This window comes from Phyllostomus hastatus, unplaced genomic scaffold, assembly GCF_019186645.2.
Source record: "Phyllostomus hastatus isolate PE091 unplaced genomic scaffold, TTU_PhHast_1.1 phas_contig_29, whole genome shotgun sequence".
Taxonomy (NCBI): Eukaryota; Metazoa; Chordata; class Mammalia; order Chiroptera; family Phyllostomidae; genus Phyllostomus; species Phyllostomus hastatus.
In genome coordinates this window covers 15,226,998-15,236,263 of record NW_025333835.1, presented here as the reverse complement: position 1 = coordinate 15,236,263, position 9,266 = coordinate 15,226,998, and the positions used below count along the sequence as shown (strand labels likewise).

At 32.1% G+C, this 9,266-nt stretch overlaps 1 non-coding gene across 1 annotated transcript; it reads left to right on the top strand.

Annotated features, from left to right (window-relative positions):
- Positions 1 to 598: 598 nt before the first annotated feature.
- Positions 599 to 725, top strand: LOC123818956. Its single transcript, XR_006785732.1, has one exon. It is a non-coding gene; the product is annotated as a small nucleolar RNA SNORA40 (small nucleolar RNA).
- Positions 726 to 9,266: the final 8,541 nt, after the last annotated feature.

Sequence of the window (9,266 nt, the reverse complement as noted above, 5' to 3'; positions counted from 1 at the left end):
TAAGCCATCTTTAGCAAATTGAATACACTACAAAAATAACTTCCAAATTAACTGGTTTTAATAAATAAATACCAAACCAACAAACAGTACTCTTAATAATCTGATAAATCAAGGAAATATTAAAAACATTAAATCAGACCTTTTTATAAAGTTCAAACTTTCTTTACTTATCATTGAGGATACTAGAGAAAATGCCTTTATAAAGTACCCTAAAATATATTTAAAGACATACATCACTAATTAATTATGACTAATTGTAGTTAGTCCCAAAATGCAAAATTAATACTTTTAAAAAATCAATGCAATTTTCATATTGATAGAATAATTGAGAAAATCCACATAGTCATATTAATAAAATAAAATATTTTGACAAAATTCTACACCCAGTGCACAGCAAGCTAGAAACAGAGGAGAATTTTTAAATCTGAACCCAATTTGTTAGTGAAACAACCCACAATTCATGTCATAATTACAAACATGGTGAAGGCCTAAGTGTTCTATCTCTACAAATGAAAAAGTAGAAATTAGCCTACTCTCATTATTCCTGTACAATGTAAAGTTGAAGGTACCAGCCAGTGAATTAAATGAGAAAAAAAATAGTACTTGTGTTTGTTTTTGCTTAACTTGTGGGCAAAGACCACATATAGGTGCAGAAAACAAACCCTCTTTTGCAACCCAGAACTCATTGTTTGGTATGAGTTTTGATACATAGAAGAAGGAACATGATACCTAAAAAAGAAAAAAGAAAGAAAGAAAAAACGAAAATCTATACAACTCAATTGAAAAGGAAGAAGCAACACTGTTTTATTCATTTAGTTGTAAATATGAAGGGAAATACTAAAGAATCTATACAAAGCCTACAAGAATTAAAAAGTAAATTTAAAAAGTAAGGGCATATAATGAAAACCATTATAAAAACCATATTTGTTTTCATATGATAACAAATATTTGGAACATGAAATTTTAAAAACAACTTTAACATATTAGTAAAACTTAATTAGGAATAACGTGAACAAACACATATATAACCTCTACACTTAAAAACTGTGACACATTTCTGAGAGATGTTACTGAAGACCTAGACCTAATTTATTGTAGAAGTATACCATGGTTATGGACTGACAATCCAATACTGTTAATATATTTATTCTCTTGAAAAAGATCGATAGAATTGATTCTATAATTTACATCAAGAAGTAAAAGACTTTGAATAGCCAAAATAAAATTGAAACAATAATAAATTTGGAGGAATCATCTTATCATGATACTTTTAAACTCTCTGGTATTTCTATATATAAAAAAAACACATTTGTAGAACAAAAGAATGTACACAGATCCTGAGAGGTATGAAAATATGGCCAATTGACTTTCTGCAAACATCTCAAGGTGGTTTAATGGAGGAGAGAATGGTGTTCTGCAACAAACTGTGCTAGAAAAAAATGATTGCTATAATGGAAAAGACAATTCCCAACCTTTATACCAAGATATGCACAAATACTAAATCAAAATACATTCTAGAGCTAAATAAAAACTATAACTGTTGAATAAAACACAGGAAAACATTTTTACAACCTTGGTGTAGTCAAAGATACCCTATACAGAAAACTACAAGAACTAACAACCATTAAAGAAAAGAACTGGTAAATAGAACTTCCAAGTTCAAAACTTTCATTTTACCATTTTACTATTAAAATAATTAAAAGGAAGTCACCAACTTAGACAAACTATTAATAATACCTGTACCCAACCCTGGGTATATATCCAGAATTGATAAGATGATAATGAATTCTTACTATTCAATAGAAAATGCCACCGACCCACCCACACAAACACACTAATAGTAATTAAGGTTACTAAGTAAGTCAAAAGAGTGACTATCCTGTTTGATCTGGGCTATGCAGATAACACATAAATGGGATTGGACCTTCCTCAAGTTAAAAAGATGAGATGTGTGATACTCTTATCATGGGATTTATAGGCTAAAAGAGAGCAAGAAAGCAAGGATATGAGAAAAACCTCTAAAGCAACCTCTGGCCAACAGCCAGCAAGAAACCATGGTCCTTAATCTTACAACTCTAAGGAATTGAACAATTTGGCAATAATCTGTGTGAGCTTAGACAAGACTCACAAATTCCAGATGGAAGTGTAGCTATCTGACATAATTATTTCAGCTTTATGAGATGATGAGCAAAGAATTCTGTTGAGCCCTACCTAGACTTCTGAATATAGAACCATGAAATAATGAATTCATGTTGTTTTAAGTCACTTAGTTTGTGGTAATGTCACACAGCAATGAGAAAGCTAATAGCTATGTATGATTAACCCTTGCATGAAGTGTGATTACAGTGCATGATGAGTATTCACTTTTCCTTTGAGAATTTTTCTTCAACCTCCTAGATACAGATGACAACATTGCATTTGTACATATGACCAATGAGAAGCTCACCTGCAAACATGAATATACTAAAACTAATTTGTGACAACATCATATTTTTAGGTGAAGAATTTGAAGTTTTGACTTTAGAATCCTGGATTTCTTAATAATAGAGATATAATTTTAAAACTTATCAAGAACACATACTTATAGGATCATTGTATAATTAAGAGTTACCATACTACAAAGAAAGTGAGAAGTATGCTTGACCATATGCAGTAAGAGTTGAAGTTTGTAAAGCCAGTCTGCTGAGAGAAGAATGAAAGACAGAAATATGTAGAGAAAACAGGACTATGACTATGTGGGCCCAGAAAGGGACAGAGAGAATTTTCACAGTCATGATGGTTTCCCTGCTGCACTTCCTACAACGTTTTGTTGCATAAGGGGTCTTTTTTCTTTTTACTATTTTCTAATAATAAGTATACTGAACCCTTTAAATAAGTTATTTTGAGTGACCCTGAATAAAACTCTATTCCATGCACCTCAACTAGCTTCAGGTAAGACATGGGACTGCAGTGAGAATAGGGCAACAGATAACCTCTCAGAGAAAACATAAAAGAGTGTATTGTGCTGTTTTGTGTGTAGGGTAGTAAATCCCTTACACTCTGGAGTAGTAATGACAAAATTACTAGTATGGTAGAGTAAGAGTGGTGAAATTCCTCTAAAACAATACAAAATTTGGAAAAACTTAGTAAATTTATGGAAAGATAGTAGAGTTTTGCCTATTTCTACTAAACTTAAGTATATCAAGAAAAAGGTAAACTTAATTCCAAATTATATTACTGTAAATATAAAAGAACTATATTAGCAAAGTGTGAACCTATTGCAGAAAGGCCATTTTGCCTACAGTAGAGAGTCTAAGACTAGAGAAACTAAAAAAATTTTGCATACTGCAGTATGAAACCAATTCCCATTACATTTTCTTTCTGATCATCAAAATTATGCTCTGGTTGACAGTTTGGGATCAAGACAATTCAAAGGAATGTCTGAGTCACAACAGATCCTAAACTCCTGCAAAACCTCGCTTGTCACTGCTCATCTCCACCATAGCCCTCCTATTTCTTTCTGCTTCCCATTTATTTAGAATTAGATAAATATCTAAGCTATCTCCCAATAAGGAATTGAATGTGAAATATATATATATGAAATACATATATATTACTTTTGATAGAGAATGCTTCAACATAATAGTCCCCCAAACAATCCTGAGACTTCAGTGATTCAGAAAAGGATTAGAAGCCTGTGGTTGGTGAGCTCTGACCTGCTGCTTCACAAAAGAATATTTCAGGTGTGGTTCCACAGGCTTGCTTGTTCTGAGGACACCGAGAAAACGAGTGGCATTTTGAAAGTTTTAGTTGTATTCTGGATACAATATTGGGCTAAATTAAGAAACTTCCATTTGGAAAAGTCTGAATTAATTTATATAATATATGTATGAATATATGATCTTTTGATAATACCTGGTAGGAATATTTAAATCTAGGTTTGTGTGTTATATATACCTGGGTGAATATACAGAATTAACTTCTAATGCCTCTTTGCACACAGATCTTTGTTGTCTCAGCAACCCTACTCTATAAAACGTTGCTTTATTAAGAGTCCATATACAAAATAAAGCTACATAAACTAGCCAGGAGAAAAATTAAAATCTGGACTAAATATACAGACAGAGCTAGTATGACATAATCATATCAGGCACACACACAATATACATTCTGGCATTTTATCAGGTCATATATATATAATTATATGTGCATATTATATATATGCACATAAATGTATATCTACATATAATATAATAGGTGAATATAAGTAAACTTATGCATGCATAAATGTATAAACTACATGTATGTTATATATGTGTGTGTTTATATGTATATGTATAAGCTATATACATATAGACACACATGATGGTGTTAGAAGGCGAAGTCGTTGGGGTGATTTGGTCATGAAAGTGGGTGCCTTATGGATAGAATGAGAAAAGAAATGCCACAGAACTCCTTAGTTCCTTCAACCATGTGAAAATACACTGAAAAGATGCCAGCTATTAACCAGGAAAAGGGTCCTCATTCAACCATGCGGGTACACTGATCTTGGACTTTCTAGCCTCCAGAATTATAAGAAATAAATTTCTGTTGTCAATAAACTAACTAGTCTCTGGTATTTTATTACAGCATTCCAACGAAACTAAGACACCTGTGTTAAAGAAGAACAAGCTATTCTAGCGCGCGCACACACACACACACACACACACACACACACACACATTCCTGTATGCCCTATAAAACTATTGGCTATAGTGGTCAGAAACATCCTCATATGATCACAGGCCCCCTTCTAAATATTAATCATATACAACAATAGCGTGAAGCTGTAAAAACTGCTAAGAGGCAGGGGAAGATTGCTTTGGATTCTGAAACCTTGGAATAGGCAAGCACACTTTTTTGTCTTAAACAAATGATCACAGATATTTATGGTACAGTAATAGTTTCAGAGGAGTTCACTTTGGTATATTGGTTGTAGGGCTGGCATAATCTTGTAAATTCTTCTCTAATAAAATATCTACCCATTACATGTGAGTCTAAATTTTAAAATTAATCAAAGCAGAAAGCTGACAAAGCTCATTTCACTGTGTTCCACCGAAACGACACGAAGTCAAAGTCTGAGGATCCTGAAAACTATCCTGGAAGCTGAAGAATTCACTCTTCACTTCAGTTTACACACTGAGAAATAAAATCTCAGAGCACCAAACTAGGCAACTTTCTCATTATCTGCAAGTAATTAAATTCCGGGTTTGGTTAAATATGTCTTCACTCAAAAATAAGTAAAACAAAACAAATGAAAAAGCAACATGTTCTTATGGAACAATCTGCACCACAAGAGAGTATCCAGAGAAAACTTATGACTTAAAAATTTCTCTACTGAATGGAATGAAATTTTAGGCAATATCTACATTATTACTCTCAATAATGTTAGACTATGAAGACTTTCTAAGGTCCAGGTGCAACTTATCTCAAGCAAACTACAACTGACTGAAGTGAAAATGAAGATATATGACTTTGAAAAAATTATCTTTGGAAATCCAAATTAATGTCATACAATTAATATTTGAAGCCATTAATGACAAAAGTTACATTGTAAAAAGTGTTATCACTGCTAAGGAGGACAAATTTCTCTTAATAGAAAAGGACATGTAAATAAAATAGTTTAAAAATAAAAGGAGATAGAGAAATGGCTGGCATTTTGAAGACATAATACAAAACAGTGATACTGAATGTTGGTGTAGCATCTACCATTCAGAATGCATCTGAATTTTCAGAACAGTTTTTAAAATTAGAAACAGTTTTCTTGAGATTTGAATATAACATCTAGATGAAGTATGTTCTGACTCATAATTTTTGCATGTTATGAATCTTCATTACATTAACAATAATTTTCTTTCAAACTATTTAAGAGCCTTGGCTCAGTGAATTGAGTGCCAGCCTGAAGGGTCAGACTGAAGGATCACCAGTTTGATTCCCAGTCAGGGCACATGCCTGGGTTGCAAGCCAGGTCCCCAGCTGGGGGTGTGTGAGAGGCAACCACACATCAATGTTTCTCTCCCTCTCTTTCTCCCTCCCTTGACATCTTCCTAAAAATAAATAAATAAAATATTTAAAAAACTATTTAAGAGAAGAAGGTGTTCCTATAATGGATTATTTACCCCTTCCCTCAAAGACCTCTTTGGCTGAAGCACCCATGTATTTTGGAATTTCAGGGAAAAGGAAAATGCTGCCTTGTAATGAAATATTCTAGGTACATATTTGTCTTGTTTGATAAATAAATAGGACTTCTAAAGTCCATAGATTACAAATACATAAATTCTACTCAGGGCTCAGCACTGGGCATTACTTGCAACAGATGATGGTGTACAAATAATATAATATAAAATATTTAAATTATATTTTTAATTATATTTTGGTGGCATCACTGAGAGGACCACTGAGATTCTTCAGTGCTGTGACTATCACACTGAGGTTTGAGCAAATATCATAATTATAACTGGTTTTCAACACATCAACCAATCTACATATAGTCATAGATAGAAGTGTATGTTATAACTAATATCCTTAAATTTTATAGTAAAAAAGAAACACTTTCAAATAATTCCATTTTTCTTTATATAGATTAGAACATTTCTGGCCTTGTACATTTCTTTGCTCATGAATTTCTTTGGCTTTGTATATTTATTTAGACATATGTGGAAAGCAGTCTCTTGGAAAATTATTTCTCTTGGAATAAAGAAGTTGTTGCCAGGCGTTGAGCAGTCCCTTTAAAAGTGTTGTCAGAACAAATGCATCAGGTCACACAGCAGGTGGTTTATCTCTGTGAAAGCCTGAGCATTAGAATAGAGAAGGCGGCAGACTAGTAATTAAGTATTGATTGATTTATCTAACACATTCCACAAGTTTCTAAACAAATGCAGGACTGTTTCTGATTCTTTCCTTTTAAACCCTGAAATTGGTCAGTGCATTCATTGCAAAGATTATATAATATAAAGTACAGTTATTACAACTGATTCGCTGATTGCATTCCACTCAATCAATAAATTTTGCAAAATTATTCCAGGCTTAGACATTGACACAAGATCAACAGAAGCACATTTCCACCTCCAATAACTACTTCTACTTTACATCATTAGAAATATATATTTTAAACATTACAGAAGACTCATATACATGAACTTTTCTTTTAGAGACATAGGACATCACAATATCCTGAAGAAGAAAAGAGAGAAACATGGAGTCACAAAACAAATTACCGAGGGTCACACCATTAATCAGGGCACCGATGTGAGAATATAAATGAGAAAGTAAAGTTCTAGAGAACAAGTTAAGTGCCTACCTAAACTGATAATAATATAAAAAAAACAACTAATGGATTGTAACAGAAAAAATAAATATGTTAGTTGAAAACATTAATAAAAGACTTAAATAGGTTTGCAAGATCATAATAGCATTTAGTGTTACAGAACTGAAATTCTTATTTTGCCGCAAAGTGGTTTCAGTCTAATAGGATTAAGACTACAGAATTAGGAAAAAACAATTTGATATTTTTTTCCAAATAATGAGTGAATTTTTAGAAGATAGGAAAATGGAACAGGTGAAAGAATCAAGAAATTTTTTTTAAAAAGTATGCATATTTCCACTATAGTCTTTTCTCCACTAATACAATAAAAACATACTTATTTTTATTTACTGATAAAAACTAGTATCAAATTACCAAAATTATTATAAAAATAACCCAATGAATTAATTTAATTTAGATGTGGGCATAAATAATAAAAATATATTTAATTAATTTTAAAAATAAAATAAAACTATGCTATATCTTACACATTGTTCTTATTTCAATCTTTAGATTGAATTACCAAGGACTGCACTCATTTCTTTCACTCACATCTAGATGCATGGTACGTAGTACAGGATACATCTAGATCTACCATTATGCATGAGGGCCTGTATTGCTAAGGAGCAAATCACAAATAAGTAAAAATGCTTAGAATATAGTCCACATTTATTTATGATGAAAGTTTTCTGCTTGTCTTTACACATTTTCCTCCATGGTTTCAAAGAGGAGAGCCTAAACAATGAAAATACATTGCATTTTGCATATGTATGTAGATTTCTTTTTTCACAAAAACATTAATTTGTGACAAAAATAATTTGGTCTCCTATAAGGAGGCTGTTCGTGTATAAATGTGTGTGTAGATGTGTAGAGATATATGCCATGTGAAGAGCTCAGACAGTTTTCCTGTTTAGCACCTAAGAAAGGTGTTGCAAGTGTAAATGTGTTTTCAATAATTTTATTTCCTTTCCTATATGTTTCACATACCAGTTTTATATCATTCTTCCAACCATAATGTATACATTTTATTTTAGACAAAAAAAATGTAAAAATGTACCTAATGGGGTATAAAATTAAAGAATTAATTTTGTTCACTGTCTTCATCCAAAGTATTCTTTATAGTTTACTTGTGTTTTGAAAACCTGTATAACCCAATGGAAGTGAAACATAAATATGTAGAAGGTTGCCAAGGCAGAGGTACATTTTAATATAAGGGAAGCATATTGGGAAAAACACATTTTTAAACTTCTAGCTGTAAGAAGCTTATTTGAGGTTATATAAAAACATATAACAGAAAAATGTACATCTTCACCTGTCTGCTTATTTTTTACTTGAAATAATTTTTAAAATTTTTCAATAACAGTTGACATATGATATTATACTAGTTTCAAGTACACAACCCAGAAATTAGATATTATATAACTTATAAGATGATCACCCTGATAAATCTTGTACCCATTTTTCACCAAAGTTATTACAATGTTATTGACTTCATACAGGATGAGATACTCTAAATGTATTATTGAATCCTTTTTAAGATAAAGTACATAGTCCTCCTAAATTTCTTTAAAACTGAGTCCCTGATTACTAGCATTTTTCACCTCATTTTACCTTTGCTGTGTCTGCCCTTATTTATTATCTTTAATTCTTCAAACAAACATGCTCACCTTTATACCTGAAGTGTAATGCCTGGAACACTCCATTCCTGCCTCTTGCTAACTTAGTTTCTACCCTTCCTCTAGGAATCTAGGTCACACATTCTCAAACTTTACTGCACATCAAAATTGCCAGGAAAGATGTTAAAACACAAGGCTGCTCACCACTCAGAGTTTCTGGTCTTAATAGGTCTGGGGAGGAGCTCAAGAATTTCCATCCTTCAATTTCCTCCCAGGGGACCATATTTTGAGAACCACTCCTTTAGGCTTCAACTTAAATATGAATTCCT